Source organism: Xenopus tropicalis, chromosome 2 (genome assembly GCF_000004195.4).
Source record: "Xenopus tropicalis strain Nigerian chromosome 2, UCB_Xtro_10.0, whole genome shotgun sequence".
Lineage (NCBI taxonomy): Eukaryota > Metazoa > Chordata > Amphibia > Anura > Pipidae > Xenopus > Xenopus tropicalis.
The window spans coordinates 111,894,935-111,918,065 of record NC_030678.2 but is presented as its reverse complement, the minus strand read 5'-3'; positions in this window follow the sequence as shown (position 1 = coordinate 111,918,065).

The window sequence follows — 23,131 nt, the reverse complement described above, 5'->3', positions numbered from 1 at the left end:
CAGACCATTGTCTCTGTACTGTCTGTAATCTGTACTGTTTCACTATCAAAATTCATTGTTGTGGATCAACACCACTTCTATGACCATAACTAAAGTGGGCTGGTTGTAACAGTAGGTGGCCCAGCAAGGGTGCTTGAACATTTTTTTAATTGTTTTGTAGGGTCCCTCTGATACCACCATGTGTAATATGCCCATGCACCACACAGATTAGTTTGGGATGAATGTTCAGTAAGAGAAAGCCTGGCAAAAGCTAAGGTATTTTTAATGCTGCAAAGCTGTTTTTTTTTAAACTGCCAATTTTTATTGATTTTGTTGTTGATTATATAATTGACAGACTTCTTAGTACGGTTTTCTGCTTTAATAATGCTGCTGAACTATTAAATTAACCATGAGAAAACTGTACAACCAAACGACTCCTCTATAAAAATGCATGTAAACTGAATGCAATTTTCTCAATAAACAGAATTGTGAAAACAAATAATGCTGCTGAACAATAACATTAAAAAAGAGATAATAATAAGAAGTAACAATTATAAACAGATAATATAAATATAGCGCATGGGACCTGGATTTTGTTGAGTTAAACATATTTGATACTTATAAGTTCAATAGTTCCTAATATTTATGGAAATGTTAGGCAGTTCAATCATGTAGGGCCATAAATAACTGGGGATAATTTTCATGGGCTAGCCAAAGGAGACAAATTTTGTCGTAAGCTTCCATATTATTTTTGCTTTCAGAGAATTTAATGGGAGTCCCGTTTTTTTCCATTTGCTGGCAATGATTAAACATTCTACCATTAATATATGTTGGCTCAAACTGTGAACAGAGTTCATGTACTTTGAAGGTTTCTTTCCTAGTAGTAATGTTAGGGGATCTTTAGGAAATTATGTGTAACACTTGTTTGGCTATGAAAGGGTTAAACCAGGCTAGTAGTGATATGACAGCATGTGTTACATGCAACTCTCTTTCTTAGGATGGGCCTTCGCTTAGGTGGAAGAGACCTGACTGGAGATGAGGGTGTCGTTGAACTACAACTCACTGTAGCTGTGTAGTGCAGTTGGTAAGAATGGATGCCAGAAAGGTTCTTGCTGTTTTACTAGGAACAAGTTTATTATTGTCCAAGACACATATAGAGGTATCATAGATACTCACAATGCATGCAGATATAGAGGGTAGATGTCAATATCCTTTTAGGACAAGCAAAGTAGGGTACACACCGGTTAATCCCACCTCGTGGTAGAGTCTGGGCAGGGTAAAATGCACCTGTCAGCTGAATACCCCTTTGGAGATAGGACTGGATAGATACATTATTCCTCAGGTTGATAACTTCTAGCTTGAGAGTCCTCCATGTGAGTAGGGATCAGGGTTTATTCTAGCCTGTCTCCTATCTCTACTCTGTGGCCCTATTGCTGAGGCAACATTGCCGAATGGAAGGGTACTTCCAGAACACTAATTCTCCTTTGATGGGGCTATTAGACTGCCCTTCCTTGCTAAATGCTAACTATCTCACTTCTCCTAGAGAGTGCTATTACAAATCTGCTATGCTTACTAAGACCTCGTTCACGGGGTCCTGTCCCCTCCAGAGGGAGGGTGTCCTCTGGGGCAAAATGGCTTTACTGGGGCCTGTTTCTGCTCCCAGGCTCGGTGGTCCTTCACCCGAGAAGCAGAGGCAGCCAAAGAAGAAGTCACACCCTCCTGCTAGACACTATATCAGTCTGCAGCGGGTGTGAACAACCAGACTAAACCTATAAGGGATAGTTTCATAACTGTAACCTGAGTACAGAGGATTTTGCCCAATAACAGTAAAGGTGTGTAGAGGTAGGGTTTAAAGCCATAGGGAGCTTAACCCTATGGGTCCCTACATAGGTATGGAAATCTGTGAGAGAAGGTGAATTCTGAAGCAACCTGCTGCAAAGATGTTTAACCTGATTTCAGCCTCAGGCATTCTGTAGAGCAAATTAACTTGATGCAATACCATCCCAGCAATGAAAGTGTTCTTGGAACTTGTTTTAATTGTTAGCATTGATTGTTACAACAATGATTTGCTGTCAAGCATCTATGCAGCCTCTTCCTTTTAACCAGTTAAGCAGTGGACCCTTACCCGTGAAATTTTCATGTCAGTCATTCCAGATGACATTAAGACCATCCTATTATTAGCACACATATAATTACCTTTCAAAAAATCAATTAGGTTTAGCTGATTTAAAGGAGAATGCAAGTCAAAATTTAAAAAGCATACTGCCCAATAGTCCTCCTATTGTTTAGTAAAAATGCCACACTTTTGGCTCACCTAATCAAATATTTACTCAGTCACACTTGCATTTTCTATCTGTTTTCTTGAACAGGCAGCCATCTTTAAAAAGGTATTCTCCATTCCTTTCCCTCCTTGCTGCATACTGCACATGTGTTTCAGTCCCTCCCGCCCCCCCCCCGGCAGATCCGCTTCTGATTGGCTGGTGGGCATATGTAGCTCAGAACAGGAGACAGGATCAAGTTACGCACATGTGCATATTGCTACTGAAGGCTGGCGCTGGAAGGGGAGACCGATTTCAGTGATGTCACTGTAGTCTTCACACTGCTGTAGGCTGCCAGCACCATATCTCAGAGAAGCAAGCAGGGATCTGGGAATTTAGATATGCAGTAAGTACTTAAAAAGAATGCCTTTGGATAATTGCAGGCTGAGAATCAGCCGCTATGCTCCAATCAGCTTTCAGATATGCCTGAACCCAGAGCCACTGCAGTGATGTAAGCAAAGTTAGAGACTGAAGGGCTCATTTACCTCCACAAGTGCAGATGTGGTTCCTGCAATTTCCCTTTAGTCAGGTGCATGTAAAACCACTTTTATTAAGGGCTCTGGCACACGGGGAGATTAGTCGCCCGCGACAAATCTCCCTTGTCACGGGCGACTAATCTCCCCGAACTACCATCCCAACTTTGGCGATTTGCCAAAATCGCCTGCTCAGCGTGTGCCATCCCACCGGCAACTTACATTTTCACCGGTGGGATGGTAGTTCGGGGAGATTAGTCGCCCGTGACAAGGGAGATTTCTCGCGGGCGACTAATCTCCCCGTGTGCCAGAGCCCTAAAGGTACTTGTATGCAAATGCTTTTCTTGCACTTATGTATAATTGCCCTCAGTCCTTTCTGCCTTCAATTCTAAATTAGGTGCTGCTGATTCTTTTAACACTGGGGGCCCTGGAGCTACCACCACCTCCTGACCAAGCGGTAGTTTTAGAGAGACATCACTCGCGTGCTGAACACCAGAAATTATGCCGGACGGATTTCTGTAAAAGACCACCCAATTTGCAACAAAATGCATACGCAGTTGAGGTAATTTCGGCACACTTTAAGCAATTGCAGTAAGTGCAGCACAGTAAGCACTGCATTTCGGTAAAAAAAAATGGCAATCGCACTCCATATAGTGCTTTGCTCAATGCACTTGCAGACGTACTTGTGCCATCAAGTGTATAACCTTTTATAGCTACAACCATCATTACGTGTGTATGAAGCAGGGCCGGAACTAGGGGTAGGCAGAAGAGGCACCTGCCTAGGGTGCAACAGTGAGGGGGCGCTAGGCAGGTACCTCTGTTGCCAACCCCTATTTAGGAACTTACCCCCACTGTCGATTTCCTTTCCCTCCCTTTCCTTTCCCTCCCCCCTCTGCATGTGCGTGTTAGTGTGCCTGATTGTGCACGCGCAGCAGGGGGGGGTGGGGGTTGGTAAAGCAGCAGTGGTGGCAAGGTGGGTCGCCTAGGACACCTGGCCAGCTTTGCTCGCCTCTGGTCTGAAGTTGCACCTCTGTGACAAATACTATTAAGAACTATTATGATTTATCATTAATCCTCAAATTGTCCATAAACTTCACTCATCAAATATATTCTTAGTGCTTGAGCTAAGAAAGCCTTACTTGTAAGATTCAGAGTAGGGGATGGGTGTAAGTTTTTCACAAAGAACTCAACCCTAAATACCTTGTCATGCCAGTCAGTCTACCCAAAGCCCTTTAGCATTTTAAAAACTATTTTAAGAGATGTACTCAATGCTTTCATCATTGTCTATTTGCATGACATTATGATCTCTTCTAATTATTATATGAACACTAAATACACATGAGGAAGTTCCTTAACCGCATACCAACAAGTTATGACTGTATTATAAAAACACAAGTTTGAATAAAAAATTTGCTAAATTGCAGGACTTCTGCATTGCCAATAAAGATATTCTTATTGATGCTAAGAAAGTGCATGGTACCATTAACTGGCTGGTGCTCACCCACTGTAAAGCACCCAAAGATTTATAGACTTCAATAAATTCTATTGAAATTATATTAGAGATTTTCTTATTTACTCTTCCAATTTGCAACCTAAACAGAATTTCCAGTCTAAACAGAATATAAGTCTAAGGTTTTCTGAAATGTAACTAACTTTTAATAATTCGGGGTGTGGCAAATGGGGGCGGCCTCAGGGCGCCCAGATAAGAAATCCAGCGCTGATCGCCTCTGAAAAGAGCATGGATATTGGAGACAGAACTAACCACAATTTGGAAGAATGGAGGCATCTTTTAGAGCAGTGCTGTCCAACTTATAACATTTAGTGGACTGATTATTTCTCATATAGCATGTTTGAGGGCCAGATTAAATTAAAATGATGTCATAAAGTGAAGTCTATAGAGCTATTGAGCAGACTGGACAGGGCCATATTTATATATAGGCACCCGAGGGCCTATGCCTAGGGCAGCAGCTTTTGGGGAGCGACCCTTGGGTGCCTATATAATAGAAAATAACTAAAAAAATACCACCAGCTGTTGCTGGAGAGTTGCTGCGGAATTCTGTTGACTGAGCTGGCGGGGTGAGGGGGGTATGTGGCCTGACACAGAAGTGACATCACACACAGTAGTTAAATGACCCCTTAATATCCCTGTGGCCAACTATGCCTCTGGAAGCACTGGTTTGATAGCAAAGATACTGCCTAATAGTTAAGAGCAATATATCCAAACTTGCAGACAGCCTGTTTTGATTTTCTTATCAGTGCAAGATAATTGAACGTGGCTTCTGAGGGTGTAGCATATAGAAAACAGAAAAATCCATATTGGTTAAAGAGAAAGGAGCTAAAAGGAACCCAAGAGCCCTTCTCAATTGAAAAAGAAGCACCAAAAGGCTTTTTAAAACAGAAATACCTTTTTTTCTAACCTGTAGGGGGCATGAGAGTAGAGCTAAATGCTAGCACTGTGACTTTCCATAATTACTGATATCTGTAAGAACTGAAAGACAAATTATATCAGCCCACATTTGTGAAGGCAACATTTGTTTAACTTAGATATGCATTAAATGTTATGCAATTAAATGTAAAATATATTTTATAAATGACTGTACCTTTCTGTCTGTATTTATTCAGCTTATCTGTCATTTAAGTCATCTAGTTGTTTGTTACGAACAATCAAAATAAAGGTAACATCCAAATTATCTTAGAAAACCACTGTTGTCTATGTCATGGTTTACCAGCCTCTTTGCCATGTTATCATCTATTAGTCATATACATTTTACAAGACTTCTCTGTTTAAAACATAATTGATAAAGTTGGGGTTACAAATGCAATATTTTGTTTCATGAACACAATGGAAAGTATTTGGACTCAGCTTTCTACCATAACATGTTAAAATATTTCAGTAGAGAAAGAAACAAAGATGACCTACGATAATATACGATAGTTTAAAGTAGAATTTTACCTTAAATATACCAACATTTGTGAAGGAGATTCACCCCATAGTGTGTTGTTCTGAAATCTTGGGGCACGCTACCGCAATTACCAAGAAAGCTGGCCGCAGCACTTAATAGGCACATCAGCTGCCAAAAACCCTGAAGCATTGATGATATATTACCACACCTAGCTGCTGCCAAATCGGATATCCAGCGTGGGCCTGCTTTTAAATCTGTTGATTTCTGTAAAAAATGTGAAATACATTATATATATTGACCTTTTTATGTCATTTTAAACATAAGTACTGCTCTGCTTTCTATTTACTCCTTGTGTATTCCCATCTGTACAGTGTAGTTGCCCCCCCCCAGTAAGACTGATCAATGGGAGCAATGGCTAAAGGCCATCTAAAGCTGGTGTAACCTCTTTATCAGGCTCAATAACTGCCTTCCCAGACTAGTAGGAGTAGAACATAGGTCTCTCTACACTGGACTCTCTTACCCAAAATGGGAAGAGGAAATTAAGGGTGTCATGAAACTACACCTCTCTCACTGTTATACAGAAATAAATACAGAGGGCACCAGAGGTTTTTGCATACAACAACTGGTACAGGTCACATCACATGTAGAGCATAATACAGGATGACACTCCCCTGAGGACAGACGGTAGGAATCTCACTTCACCTCTGTGACTCCCTGTAGTGGCCTCAGGAAATTCCTCTTGATTCCCTATCCACTGGGATTGCTACACTACAAGCAATATGGCCTGGGAGAGATACCTCAAGTCTGCCACTCCTACGTTGGAGCTCAGGCTACTCTTTCTAGCTGAACCCTAATTGACTTAAACTCTAGTGTACTGATATACAGGAGTTACAACTGTTTCCGACTGTTCCCCGACTTCACCAAGGGGCTCCATTGGGTGCCTTTCTTACTGAGGTCCAAAAGGAAAAATGCTAAAAAACGTGCTATTTTTACCCTTTACACCTTGCCCTCTGATATTTTCACCTTTCACCAATGCCAAAACTCCTGGCATTCCTTAAAGATAACATCAAAAAGTTATGTATATTCATGTATTCAGTGCTCATGTTCCAGTATCTGTAACCACTGGCAAGTAATAATGTACAGCAGCCAAAAAACTATTGCTCTGTAAGTCTACATAATTGTTATTGTTACTTTTTATTACTTTTTTTTCTAGTCAGGCCCTTTCCATTCCAAAAGAGTCTCTCTTTTAAACCACTGTCTGGTTGCTAGGCCTTAGCAACCTTCGGACACATCGGAGGGGATCAGCAGCCCGGGAGAGTGCAGTGGGGTTCATGTTTTTAATGCATACTTTATAATGCATATTGCAATTAGTAGTAATACTTATATTATTTTAACAGGTATAAACTCTTTCAATATGAAAATAAGGGGCATTTGTATCAGGTAATTTGTTAAGTTATAAAGCAAATGTTCTGCCTTATGAAAAATATGCTAATTAGATGGGAAAAAATAAGAAACAAATGCCAAAACAAAATTACTTAAAGCTGACAACCTCATCAACATCCCAATCATCCCAGCCACTCCTGCACCAATATCATGTGCCCTATGGAATGCACGCTCAGTTTGCAACAAACTAGCTGCTGTGTATGACCTTTTCATATCCAGGGGCTTCCAGTTTCTAGGCATCACTGAAACATGGATAAGCCCACTGACACAGTTACCCCTGAAGCTCTGTCCTTTGGTGGCTTTCAGCTCAGCCACACCCCCAGACCTGGCAATAGACATGGAGGTGGGGTCGGTGTTTTACTGTCCGAGCATTGCTCATTGCAGCCCATTGCTCAAATACCGTCCCTCAACTTCCAATCTTTTGAAGTCAATGCAGTTAGGATCTACTCCCCATTTGCTTTACATGTTGCAATGATCTACCGCCTTCCAGGACATACTTCTAAATTTCTAGATGATTTTTCGGCCCAGCTCCAATCCTTCCTCTCTTCTGACATCCCTGCTATAATTATGGGTGACTTCAATATCTCCATTGACACCAAAAGGTCACCTACCTCCAAGCTCCTTAATCTTACCTCCTTCTATGGGCTCAAACAATAGGTCTCAGAACCCACCCATCAGGACAACTATACCCTTGACCTCATCTTTTCTCACCTCTGCTCTATAACTAACCTTTTAAACTCTCCTTTCCCTCTCTCTGATCACCATCTCCTTACACTTACACTCTCTCTCTCGCACACCACTCTTCCTCCACCAAATCCTACCGCCAAATGAAAGTCTTTTCATCAACTCTACAGCCTGTGCTCTCCTCTGTCTCTTCATTCACTGACCCTGAACCTGCTGCATCTTTCTACAACCACACAATCACCACTGTCTTGGACAACTTTGCTCCCCTCTCCACGTACCACCCACATTGCACCAACAGACAACCCTGGCACAAAGGCAGTCCTGCAAACAACTTCAGGACTAATTTCTACCACTACAAAAATGCATTACACGACTACAGGGATGCTTTGTCCTTGCAAAGCAGTCCTACTTTGCCACTCTCATATGCACACAATCTTGCAACCCCAAACAACTGTTCAATACTTTCAACTCCCTTCTACATCCACCCACCCAACCTATAGCTGCCTCCTCTATCACTTCTGAGGACTTTGCTAGCTATTTCATAGATAGAATTCAAAAAATCCGCATGGAAATAAATCGGAACCCTGAGGACATCACACTATCAAACATTCCCTCAGCCGCCACTTTTCTTGCATCCTTTCCCGCACTTACCGAGGAGACTGTCTCCCTTCTCCTGTCTAAAGCTCACCTTACCACTTGCTCTCTTGATCCTATTCCTTCTCATCTCATTCCTCCTCTTTCACCTATATTCACTCCTACTCTCACCTCTCTCTTTAACCTCTCTACTGGCATATTCCCACACTTATTCAAACACGCAATCATCAATCCCATACTTAAAAAGCCTTCTCTGTATCCTTCACTCCCCTCTACTCCCTTTCTCCTCAAAACTGCTTGAACAACATGTATATAGCAAACTCTCACACTAACAACTAACTCCCAACTTGACTCATTTCAGTCTGGCTTCTGCCCCCACCACTCTACAGAAACTGCCCTCACTAAAGTAGCAAATGACTTACTCGCTGCCAAAGCAAAGGGCCACTACTCTCTCTTAATCCTGCTTGAACTTTCTGCAGCTTTTGACACTGTCGATCATTCTCTCTTGCTCCATATTCTATCCTCACTGTGGATTCAAGATAAGGCTCTATCTTGGATCTCCTCCTATCTTTCCAACCATTCCTTCAGTGTCTGCCATTCAGCCTCCACTCCTCAGCCTCTCTAAGTTGGGGTACCTCAAGGCTCTGTTCTTGGACCCCTTCTATTTTCAATCTACACTACTGGTCTGGGTCAACTAATCAGTTCCTTTGGATTTCACTATCATTTATATGCAGACCTGCCCTCACTCCTAGCTTGTGTCTCCAACTGTCTAACTGCAATTTCTGCATTCATATCCTCTCGCCACCTAAAAATGGACAAAACTGGGCTGGTCATCTTCCTATCCTCCAAATCCTTTTTTGTGCCTGACACAACTGTCTGTGGAAAATATTAATAGAACCCCAGTTCCACAAGCTTGCTGTCTAGGAGTCACATTTGACTCTCTCTTTCACTCCCCACATTCACACACTTTCTAAATCATGTCGGCTCCACCTCAAAAACATTCAACCTTTCCTCACTCATGAGACTGCCAAAATTCTCATCCACGCCCTTGTCATATCTCGCTTAGACTACTGCAACTCACTGCTCTGTGGGCTTCCCCTGTCTAAACTGACCCCACTCCAATCCGCTCCAATCTATTTAATCTCACTCATCACCTCCGCGCTGCACCCATCCTCTGGAACGCTCTTCCCTGTCCCATAAAGTACTGCCAGACTCTCCAAGCCTTTAAACGGTCTCTTAAAACTCACCTTTTCACTCAAGTCTATAACCTAAACCCCCCAAATTTTCACTAACCACTGGTTTTCACCTCTCACTCCACACTTACGTCACTTTACACCCCTACATGAACTCTAACGCCATGCTAGTTATGTCTCAGCCCTCCCTTTTAGAATGTAAGCTCTTGCGAGCAAGGCCCTCCCCCTAGTGTCTCCGATCCTCATCCAATGTAACTGCAAACCATTTTTGTGAATTGTTTATATGTAAAAGTTAACTGTTCTCTCTTTTGTACCCCTCTATTCTGTAAAGTGTTGCGTAAATTGATGGCGCTATATAAATAATAACAATAATAATAATAATAGAGCCTTTCTGTGCTAATGATGTATGTGCAAACTGACAGCCTGGCAACAAGTAGCACATATGTTTTTGCATTTAAGGTTACACTATAGGAAAACAGGTACTCACTATCCTTCACAAAAAGAATAAGAATTTCTCCATCTGCCATTTTATGGTATTGATACCTTCATTTACCAATGCACATCTAAATTTGCTCCAATGTAGTAATTCTCAGCAACCAATAGGGTATTTGATTTCATTGAACTTGACATGGAAAGCCCCAAAACATTGGTAAATTGACCTATTCTACCAAGATATATTAAAATTGCTCAATATTTAGGGTCTTACTGGGCCCTCTACACTCCTGGGACCCCCCCACAACTGCAGGGTCTGCTTCTTCTGTAGTTTTGCCCCTGTTGAGACCCCAGGCTAGTGTTCTATCTTACTTTTTGCTGCCAAGTTTGGCTTTTCGCTCTTCTGCTCCTGCGCACCTAGCCTGGAGCTGGAAAGAAAAAAAGATTGCGATGTTGCACTCCTACAGACGTAACCCAGGCCACTGCAGTTTTTAGCATACAGACCAGATCTCAGGTAAGAGATTATATTCATTGTTGTTGCCTAACATTTGACACCCCCATGTGATTATTCCTTTCCTTCTCCTTTAAGTTAAAGGAACAGTAATACCAAAAAATGAAAGTGTATAAAAGTAACTAAAATATAATGTGCTGTTGCCCTGCACTGGTAAAAGTTGTGTGTTTACTTCAGAAAGTCTACTATAATTTATATAAATAAGCTGCTATGTAGCCATGGAGGCAGCCATTCAAAGGCACAAACACATGGCAGATAACAGATAAAACACTATTGTATTCTACAGAACTTATCTGTTATCTGCTATGTAACCTGTGCCTTTTCTCCTTTTTTCCAGCTTGAATGGCTGCCCCTGTGGCTACACAGCAGCTTATTATATAAATTATAGTAGTGTTACTGTAGCAAACACACTAGTTTTACCAGTGTAGGGCAACAGTGCATTATATATTTATTACTTTAAAGCTCTTTAATTTTTTAGTGTTACTGTTCCTTTAATAAACAAAAAAATTGCTTTTTTTGTCAGTACTTATGTAATAATCTTATTTGTTCACTTACCATTCTGAGATTTTTTTTTTACTTTAATAAAGCTCACATTTACTATGGTTATAGAGTGCTGGCAAATTGAGTGGCAAAAAATGTCCGTCCATCCCCCAGTTAGAGTTTTATAAATAAAGCGCTTTCCCCCTAAGAAATGCAAGCTGTGTTCTGTAAATTGCTCACAGGCACAACATGGCGCTGTAAGTAATGTTCTGCCGTACCCTGCATCTCTGGTGCACCTCCTGAATGAAGACAGGGGCAACTGTTTTTTTGCACTTTGTACCTTTGCCTCCAACCCCCATGATAAATTACCCCTCAATGTATTTGGTTTTTATATCTGACATATTATCAAGACAAATGCATTGTCTGCACATTAAGGGCCACATATCTCTGCTGCCTTGCACATTCCTTGCATTCCTGTGCAAGAGCAGACTCAAATGGGCAATTTTACATAGTGAATCCCACACAAATATTTCCAAAAACATTCATCAAATGAAAAATGTCACAAATAAGGCCTAGTTTCAGTTCAATGAGAAAAAAAACATATCCTAATTCAGTTCCACAATTATATATTTATTTGGTCTTTTCAAGCACTCCAGTAGTTGTATTGTTCCTGATAAAAGTATATAAATATGTGTAAAGGTGGCCATACATCGGCAGATTTTTTTTTTTTCAATTCTTTATTTTAGATTTTACGATTAAGGGAAGGGGTACAGAAAGGAAAAAGGGGGTGGGGGAGGGAAACAATGCTCTTATACAATATGTCATTACTTAACAATATAAAATGTAGGGAACAGCTGTCAACAAGTCATTGTTAGTAAAAATATAATAATATAGAAGAGTACATAGACGGAAGTAGATGAATAACATCGGCAGATTTAAGCTATGAAGCTAAAATAAAAAAAGCCAACTAATGAAAATCGATATTTGCTGAATCAAGATCCTGGAAAGTTCTAACCTGCCTAGCAGCTGAGTAGCAGTAAGTTTCTAAGGTAACCCCAATACTGAAATTGCATATTTGAGCATTTTCAAACAGGCAATTTATATTCAATGCCTTGCTGAAATTTTGTAAAGGTGACCATGTTTTTGGGCAAAATTGTGGTCACATCCAACCATGATTTTTGATAAATCAGCCCCAGGACCTTCCAGATAAAGCTGTAGCACAATGACAGGCAGAAAAAAGGTCCTGTTGCTTAATCATTTTCTAACAGTACAAACAAAAAGTAATACATAATGTAGGCTTCCTGTGATCCTTCTTCTCAAAGTGTGATTAAAGTTTATGTGACCCAGGGCACTTAATGCTAATAGTCAGGCAAAAACATAGGAACTCTATGTGGTGGTACTTGAAGGAACTGGGAACCCTGGTACATAGAAGATAATACTGCATAGCACTTCCACTTAATGGGGTTCATGGATTTCTCTATGGAAGCTCAGAGTATAAATTAAATGCTAAGCATACTGATAAATCTATTTTAAAAAAGAGAGAAGAAGGAATTACATCTATTACAATGTAAACAACTATAAAAGAGTCCCAAAGGGGGAGCTGAAAGCCTGGTATTAGCAGTCTAAAACATTAAATACCTCATAATTCACTAAAAATAGAAAATTGCTGTAAATGGAAAATATGCTCAACAAAGCACTCTTTAAGTCTTTGTTGTTAGACAAGTCTGTTTTAGAGAGTTTAGATCCCATTTAAGCAATAAATACTCCCGTTCCGTGTTTTCCAAAATATATTTGGCTTGAAAGCTAAACAAGGATCCCCTCCTGCTCTCAATTTTTCAATTTTAAAGTGACTAAATTTGTTAGCAAACCTATTCCACACTACTTGGTAATTTGTCATTCATTGCTAAAACTAAATTGCAGTTCTAATAATAAATCACTCTCCCCCTATTAATATATCAATATATCATCCTAATGAATTTCCTTTTCAATCCCTTTGTATTACTGAAGCGACTCCTGCAAGCTATTTTTGTCATTCCAGCCTCCGTCTCATTCCCTTGAATATCAGTTTTCCTATGGGCACATATGTTCTCCATCTCAGAGCCACAAATTCCCACCACTATGAGAAGTTCATAGCAATGTCAAGAGGAAGTAGATAGAAATAAAACACAGAAAACGTATGCAGGGCAGGTATAAAGGAAAGCCTGACAAGTACTTTTACCCTTTTTTTTTAATTTAAAAAAATGTTTTATAAGCTGCAGGACTATGTTGTAATACAATACCATGTTTTTGTAGATAAACATTTTTTTCAATAAAATAAAAGGGAAATTCCAAGATGCTAATCAAACATTTCTTTGCTACAGAGAGGTCGATCACTTTCTGACTCCTGGGATCATGGTATGGCCCACAGCAGTAATAAAATACACAATCTAGGGACTTTTTAGTGACAGCTGAATTTATAGGCGGTAGTAAACACAACTGAAATTCTGTTGTTTTAATGTTACTGTATTCCTTGTTAGGCATTTTAACACTTTTAAGCTTTATCCATGAATCATTTTGTCTTTTCTGTGACAAACATAAGAAATCAGTGCATCAGAGGCCACCACTTTAGACTAGCAGAGGAACACAACTTTATTTGAAGCAACATAGGTGGTTCTTCACAGTGAGGGTAGTAATGCTGTGGAAAGTCCTGGTGGGAGATGTTATGACTGCAGATTCTATTAATGCCTTTACACCATATTACCTTTCCTTCATGTTCTAGGTTCCTCTAGGGAAGCCATTTTTTTTTCTCTTCTTCCTGGCATATTATGTATGTTGTTGGCTGCTCAGAGTGAAGAATATAGTAGTATGAGGGAACTGAGTTAGCACTATACCTACTGCTTAAGACTGGGGTACATGAAGCAGTTTGTCTACTTTGGTACGCGGGCAGAGGAAAGTAGTTACACTTTTATGTGCTCCTTCCTGTAGCTCCACAGGCATGGACCTACACTGAGCAAATATCAGCAAAACCATGCATTTTGGCACTGATATCCGCTTAGTGTAGCTCCACACAGGCAGCCAATGGAGCAACAGGAAGGAGCACATGAGAGTTGATCCACTTTCCTCCACCTCCCTACAAAACATAGGCCAAGGAAAGCAGACAATCCACTCCAAGCTGGACTATGCCAGTACTATAAAATCAGTTATATATTTGCTTGCAATTTAAAGGAGAAAGAAAGGTAAAAACTAAGTAAGCTTTATCAGAAAGGTCTATGTAAATACAGCCATAATCACTCAGGAAGCTGACTCACAGTCTAACTAACTGAGCATGTTCACTTGGTCTCGGTGCAGGAGTGAGGCATTATGGGAACTTTCTTTACACTGCTCAGCATTTTTTTTCTTCCTGTTTGGCTTCTGATCATTTGAACAGGTGAAATATGGGGAGACTTAAGGGCACTATTGAGAGAACTGAAGGTATGCCTGCAGCTTGAAATTAACTCTTTATTACCCTTTCCTTCTCCTTTAAGGAATGACTAAAGAAACTGTATAGTTTTATTTTACTGTTACCTGGATCAAAAGAAATGGCTTGACTAGGGAAATATTTACTTATTGCAAAACTCAGACCTTTGAAATGGGATAATATCATTTTTTGTTTAAAAAAAAAAAAAAAAAAAAAGGTCAAAGCTGCTTAAAAGCTCATTCTGACAATAATTAACTAACAACACATGACACAGTTCAAGATCAAAACATCACTTGTTATGTGTTGTAGGTAGAACTGTTTACAAGAAATAGTAGCAGGCAATTGTCTTCATGTGATAGATTAAAGGGTATTACATAATATTGAGGGTGCTTTGAGGGATTGTCTGAGATCAGTCATATATTAAATCTGAGACCGTAAATCAAAAGGCCACATGATCATGAAGACTGTACTTTTTGTTTATGTGATTTAAATGTGCTTAGCTTTTATCATCTTTCAGTTTATATCATAATGCTGTTATTCGTGGTCCTTTATTTTTTCTTTTATTTTTAGCTCTTTTCATATTGTCTAGAGCAGGGGTCCCCAACCTTTCTTACTCGTGAGCCACAGTCAAATGCAAAAAGACTTGGGGAGCAACACAAGCACCATAAAAGTTCATGGAGGAGCCAAATAAGGGCTGTGATTGGCTATTAGGCAGCCTCTATGCACCCTATCAGCTTACAGGGGCTTTATTTGGTAGGAAATCTTGTTTTTATTCAACCAAAACTTGCCCCCAAGTCAGGAATTTAAAAAAAAAACCTGCTCTGGGGACTCTGGGAGTAACATCCAAGGGGTTGGGGAGCAACATGTTGCTCACGAGCCACTGGTTGGGGATCACTGGTCTAGAGGCATACCATGCCATAAATGATATGTCCTTCTTCTGAAGCTTTTAGAATCAGGTGAAAGGTGTGTAAATGCACACTGAAAAAATAGTGTATAGCTTGGTATTTACCTGCTGCAATATCATAACCTTCATATAGTGACCTATAATTTACAAGTGGTACTTTAAAAACATGCCTTCTTCTATAGGGATCAACAAGCAACCCTGCGCTTGTTTAATTGGTAAGCAACATGAAAATGGTTAATATGAGATAGCACTGGTATAAACCAGAACATGTACATCTACAGAAAGTGTGATAGGATAATCTGACTCTAAAATTCTCATACCCCCCCATCATGCTCAAGATGCCAAATGTGAACATATGGGCTGCTAGGTGCAAATATTTGTTGTTCTGGAATTGGGCCAAAATATTTGACCCCAATTGTTAATTTTGTTTAAGAGTATGAAATCCTTTGCATGCCAATGTATGCCCATTGCCAATGCATGTCAATTACCAGTGTGCCATTTATAAGGCAAAGGAGTAACTGAAGGCAAAGCTAGTTGGGAGCCATATTGGTTTTATAGCTTACTGTAGAGTGAGATATAGCGCAGTCAAGAACTAAGGGTAGCCATAGCTTGATGCTGAGGAGTGTGATGGAGCAGGAGAAGGATAAATTATACAGTTGACTAACTAAATACCGACTGACTTTGTAAACTTTGCTTTAGCAACTGAACTAACCTGTGCAAGAACTATAAGCACGTTGTAGCCCAAATGAAATGCTTGATGTGATTAGGTGAAGCATTTTTCTGGCAGAAACCAATCAAAAGTTGTTCAATTTGTGCAAGAATTGTGTCTTTGTGCAAACATCTAGAAAAGAGCACTTAAAAGCAGTGGCGAAACTACTTGGGGTTAGGAGGGTGATTACGTTCCTGTGTGATTAAGCTTGCACCAGTGCAAATTTGCCACTAAACAATGTGTCCAGAGACAGGGTGGGGGCCCGGTTGCATGCCCTGCACCCAGGCCTGTTGATGTTTACAGTAGTTCCGTTATTGCTCAAAAGAGTTTTAGGAAACGTTATAGTTGGTGAGTGAACAACAAAAAGGACACCCTACAGAATGTCCACAGTAATAAATACAGCCAGGGCCATTCCTGTCATGAGGCAAGGTGAGAATCTTGTCTCAGGCGGCAGTGAGTGCTCTCTAGATTAGTTATGCGGCCCCCTCTGGACCCACACAACCACTAAGGTTCTAAGCGTGGAGCAGGGGCGGCATTGGGGCTGCTGCCTCAGGCATAAGCAGCTCCAGAATCAGCACTAAACACAGCCAACTGTATTTAGTACCAAACTCAGTCCCAATTCATGCACAGGATTAGCACAGTTTTGGAATTTACCAGCCAATCACTAAGCACTGTTAGCTGTTGCATTTAATACACCCATACCTGTCTCCTCTGCTCCATTAAATGAACAGTATACACTGCTTTTCAACATTATCTGAATGAATAGGGGGGCTTGTAATACACATATTTTTTGCCCATTATTTTAATTAAGAAATATCTCTGGTTTCTGTTATTTCTGGCACAAAACAAGAATATGAAGCCAGTTTCACTTCTGGTCCCATAGAACTTCAAAGGAGCTGGAGAAACAAATTACCAGTCCATTGAAAGCCCCTGATAATGAGCTGCTCAAATGTGGCTGCTTAGATAAGGGAGAGATTTATTTGTATAAAGGTAGTTAAGGAGCTCTGACCTCTGAATGTTTTTTAATGGCAAAAAAATAGGAAAATACTGAATGTTTTTTAATGGCAAAAAAATAGGAAAATACGTTTTTAAAAAAAATGTAAACATGATTTGTAAAGTCCTATTTATTAGGCTAATTCTTAGCAAATATGTTTTAGGTGTTTACTGTCCCTATAAACTGTATGGGATAGCATTTAATTTTTGGTGATGAGCGAATTTTTTCACCAGGCATGGATTTAGCCGATGAGGTGATTTTACTTGATGTCACTGCTTTATTTTGTACGTATTAATATGCAGAATAAGCACATACATCCCACTTAACCCTGCAGCCAGATAATTTAGTGTATTAAAATTTTGCTATGATCCACATAGATCTCTGGCATCTAAATCACAACACAAGCTCAGTTAACTAGTGATAGACCACAAACGTGCTCTGAACTCCCAGGCCTTGTACACAATAATGAATAAACTATACCTTGCTGCTCCAACTAAAAACCTGATATTTTTTGTTTTTATTCAATGTAAAATAAACTCTCTCATTAGATGGAATATTGGTGTGTACATGCAGCTGGACAAAGTGGCACTCTCTGCTCACACCCCTCATTTTCCCCTGCCCCACCATCCCACACTTCCCCAACCAGTCAATTCCAACTCCACCCTCCTGCTAGCAGATCACTTAAATTGCACCCTAGACAAAAAAAAAATATGACTAAATCTTTTTCTGCACTTTAGAATCATTTATTTTTGTTGTCTTTTACTTGGATCTTGATGGGAAAAGCTTGGGCACCTCTGAGCCATGCAATTGGGCAATGCATAATCCAATACAAATATTCTGTGGCTTTCTTTGATGTGAAAAGACGGTATGGCAGTAATTACCATCTTGTCTACTCCTTTCATCTCACTTTATTTTCCTTCCTGTAGGTGTTCCGCCTGTATCAGATAATGAAATGTTGAGTGACCATATGGCTTTTCTAAATCCAGTCACATGTCATATGGTGGAAATAAATGTCCTGCTGTTCCTTGTATCCATAGCAGCATGCAGATGCACAGTCTGTCTACTCCAGGCTGCTCACCATGTGTGTTGTTGCCACATTTCCACAGATAAAAGATAAAAAGAAACCATTTTGCAGCTGCACATAGTCATGTTTTCTCAAGAAATCTTTCTGAGGTGTTCCATATGTTTTTTGTAAGGAGAGGTGTGGTCAGGGCTGCATAGTTTGTCTCCAGAAATATGAAGCAATGGCCTGCAAGCTGAACTTTGAAGAAGCAAAGTTATGACAAAAACAATTTTATTAGGTTTATTTCAAAATTAGACTTATAAAGTTAAAGTCATGGATCATTTTACATTAGGGATGCACTGAATGCAAGATTAAAACTTTCTGCCAATTCTAAGTATATTTATCAGAGGTGGGTGACGGGTTATTGGCCATTTCATTAATTTTTAAATTATTTCAGATTTTTGGATACTTATCATGCTTTTTAATAAAGAACTGCAGCCTTTCAGTTCCATCCAACTGGTGTGGTTATCTCTTTTATATTAAGGAAAATATTGGGTGTTTTGATGGGATTTTAGGTGATATGCAATAAAGGTTTGACTTGACACTGCAGGCAAACAATACACTTCTTTGGAGCATGCCTTGCAGAAAATATTTAAAAAAAAAAAAGCATTTTAAAAAAAGTTAGGACTATTAGCTTAACATCTGTTAAAATAAAATCAGCAGACAAAAGTATAAGGGCTCTTACACACAGGCAACAGATCACTGATTCCATTATATTCTGCCTGGTTGTATTTATGGATGTTCAAACTTGCATTTTATTCTGTGTTTCATTGTGGCTTTTTTCGCAACTTGCTGCATTTTTTGTGCTTTACATACCTTCAAAAAACAATAGAATAGAGGGTTGCATTTGGAACTCACAAAAATGCACTTAGGTACACTTTAATAATGTTTTTACACATTTAGCATGTTTGTCTAAATTCACAAATGCCCGTGTGTAAGAAGCCTTACATTAATGCCATTAAGGCCAATGTCAGATGGTATGTTTTATCTGCTAGTGTATATAGACCATAGAAAACGATCTGCTGACTTCCTTACCTCATACATGTCTCACTGGCACAGGATCGGGCTGTTAGCAAACACACAGAGTGGATATCAAAGCATATACCTGTTGAGCTGTGAAAACTCTAAATATAGGGGTGCAGTCAGGGCTGGGAGGTGTGGCATGAGAGGGCTGGGAAGGGGGGACTGGTCACGCCAGGCCCCTTTAGAGTTTTTTTCTGCAGGGGGGCCCAGAATGACCAACTTAAGCCACTGGGCAGGGTGTTGTGTTTGCAGAAGCGGAATTGTCAGCCAAGAAATTCATATGCACTATATTTTGTTTTGGGGTCCCTACATGTCATATACTTTGGTAAATCAATACATAATGGGCATCAAACACTAAAGTAGATAAAATAGTAAAATTGAAATAGCAAAATGGCTTACCTTTAAAGTGGGTGAAACCAGAAAGTGTTGGTTGGTGAGGCTTATTATAGCTGTGAGTGGGGGCTTATAGTTTTAGGTGGGGCTTATTTTTGGCACACCACTATACGTGCAGCACACATAGCATCCATCGTTTTGCCCTGATTCAGGCACTGTATGTAAGAATTTTATTCCTATCTCTCCACCCCCTTCTGGGATTGTCACTGTAATACTCCCCCTCAAAATTTTTATTCAACCAACCAGATTCAATCTTTTTAATTTTTAGGGCCCCGACAGACATGGAAATTACTTGCAATAATCTCCACTCACACAGGAAATTAATCTCCTCAGAATTCTTTCCCACTGTCAATAATGTAAATTGCTGGTGGGAAAACATATGAGTAGCTTTGTTTTTCACAAAGTCACCCAAAGTTTGCATTTGAGGCAACTTCAAGCGACTAAGATATCACCCATATGGATTCTTATCCAGGATTCCTATCATCCACTCTATTGGAATTTAGGTCTCTCATGTTTGCTTTTTCCCTAATCCCCTAAGGGACACCTGTTAGTTGTGAGGAATTTGGTTCCTTTGTTTAAACCCATAAAGTAAGCTTTAACACAGTAAATAAACTTCTTTCTGGCCTAATAAAAACTTTTTAACTAGACCTTTCCAGTAATCTCACAAATGCATATTTACTACACTTCAGGGAAAATGCCTTTTTCTGGTTCCCCAATGCTTGAAAAGGGAAACATTTTATCTGTTTAAAAATATAAAAAAGCCTAAAACTTTGTCGTTTCTGCCTTCTTCAGACCCACAGGCTCTGTCCCATGCCTCACTTAACAGTTCACATCATGCTATGGCATGTTTCTAGCATTCCCACTCTCCTCCTATCAAATTCAATCCTTTACTGCAAACCTTCAAATGCTGCCTGAAGAATTTATGGAATTGAATGATTTGGCTACTCCAGTGCCAATGCATGACATAATAAACTATTCCTTTCACTAAGATTGTGAATAAACTGTTCCCTGATCCAAGTCTGGCTTGGGACTCTTCCAATTACAAGGGAGTAAGAGAAACAATAAGTTACTTGAAAGGAGTTCTAATGTGCAGCTCTAGCTCCTTCTAAAAGCTCACAATGCACTGAGATGGCTGCCTACACACTAATATTACAACTAAAAAAATACATTTGACTACCCCTACCCTACTTAATATGGAATAATAAATCACCAAGACTGGTCTGGGGAAAGTTGATAGCTCCATACAACACTGGAGGCTTAGCCCTCCCAAACCTGTACTTGTACTATCTTGCCTCGCAACTGTATTATTTGCATTGGTGCTTCCTTCTGGATCCATACAATCCAAATTGGCTTTTACAATTGTTAATCTTGGAATCTATAGCTGGCCTTCAAAATTTCCCATACCACCATATCAACTGCGTGGCAAGCAGCTACCATGCTCCTGGGCAATCCTCTGCCACTGCTCTCCCCCAAACTTCCCTTATGGGACAATTCATACTTAAACCATCTTATATGGCTTCAAAGCTTCATATTCTGTCCTCAAATAGGATTAAAATACCTTGGGGATCTTATCCTAGACACAGGCTTCCCCACCTACAAGCTTCCCCATCTCCAAAAAATATACCCAACATGATATTCCACTTTTCCAATATCTACAACTCAGACACGCATTCAAGGCCCAATTCTAATCTCTCCAACCAATGATTCGTATCACCCTATTAGAAGATACTTTACACTCACCGGAGACCTTCAAAATGAACTCGAGGGTATATCAGATAATACTAAATTCAACCACCCAAGAGCCCCTTATGATGGACAAATGGGTCCAGGTAATGTCAGACATGACCCGCTAGGACTGAGAGGAAGCAACAGAAAACTGTTACAACTTTTTAATATCTACCAAGGATAGACTCATTCCATATTAAAATCCAACACCAGATATTACCCCCACCAGATTCTTTAAAATGGGGAGAAAGATGGATGATTCCTGCCCCCGGTGTGGACAATAAAATGCAAACTTTTTCCATATGATATGGTTATGCCCATCAATAGTCAATATCTGGTGAAGCACCATTAATATCTTGGCGAATGACTTTGAGTTCCCTCATATAGTGCCACCTAAAATTTTCCTCCTGTGTATTTTGAACTATATTATTTTAACCAATTATGCCCACAAGCAATACCATGTACCTATTATAGAATGTACTAAACAATTTATACTTCCTCCAATGGCTTCAAGTATAATATCTACTTGAAGCCATTGGAGGAAGTATAAATTGTTTAGTACATTCTATAATAGGTACAAGGTGGTATAGAAAAGAGTACTATTACATTACTAATACCCTAAGTCTAACCACGGTGACCAGATATGTTTAAATTTGCTCTGTGTACCCCTAACCTGAGGTAAGTTTAATAAGCGGTATCTCCTTGTTAGTACTATCGGTTATTTTACTTTTTTTGTTGATTGTGTTTTGTTTTTTGTATTACAAAACATTAAAAGTTGACCTATAAAAAATATGTATATTTGTTGGTTCAAGAATAAAAGTATTTGCTATGTAAACAGTATAATTTAGAAATAAAAATTATACCATAAAAATCATGACAGTATCCCTTTAAAAACAACAACAATTACCTTTAATATGATATAGATAACTATTTCTATGGTTGTCTAGTTGCTAGAGTCCAACCAAGTACTGCTTTAGAATTTAGATGAATCAGACTGCCATAGATAGATGAATAGATATATTCATAAACTGCCATAGATAGACAAGAAATAAAGGTAATAATAACAATGTAAATCTAGCTTTACAGAAATAATTCAGACAATAAAAAATAAAGATAATTTTGATAAGTTGATAAAAATAGGTCATTGCATAACATACTAAATCTTAATTTAAACATTGAATAGTTGCTTGTGCTGTTTACTTACGTTGTACAGCATACCTGTAATACAAAAACTCATCTTGTTGCTCTTTGTTCAACGTAAGAGACACAATTCATACAGACGATCTAGCTGTCAGGGCCGGATTTGTTTGCCGGGCGCCCCGATGCCGCCCCCTCTCTGTCGCGCCCCCCTGCGCATGCGCGAACGGCGAACCTCCCCCCCGCGCATGGGCGAACTCGCGATCGCGCATGCTCGTGCCTTTTCAATCACATACGGAGCAGTGGGGGAGAGTTCCCCATTGCTCCGTATGCACAAAAAACTTTAATATTTTGGTGTAGCGGGACGGCATGCTGCCCCCCAATTTTTGCCGCCCTAGGCCCGGGCCTTTGTGGCCTTTCCACAAATCCAGGCCTGCTAGCTGTAGAGCTAACTGTCCCCCAATGACTTACTTACTGGATAACATTGTATAGTTTATATGACATTTATAATCCTTAAACAGTAATGCATGAAGATAACTTTTAGTGTAAACTAAAAAAGTATGTCTGCATATTCACAATAATTTATTACTGAAAGCATTTTTAGAATGCAAAACAGACAGTGATCATGTTATTGTCAAATATTCATATACAGTGTGCCTCCCAGTAAAATGAACCAAAGATCATGATATTAAGTGAGCATTGCCTTCCAGCTATTAAGATCACAAGAAAGAAATGAT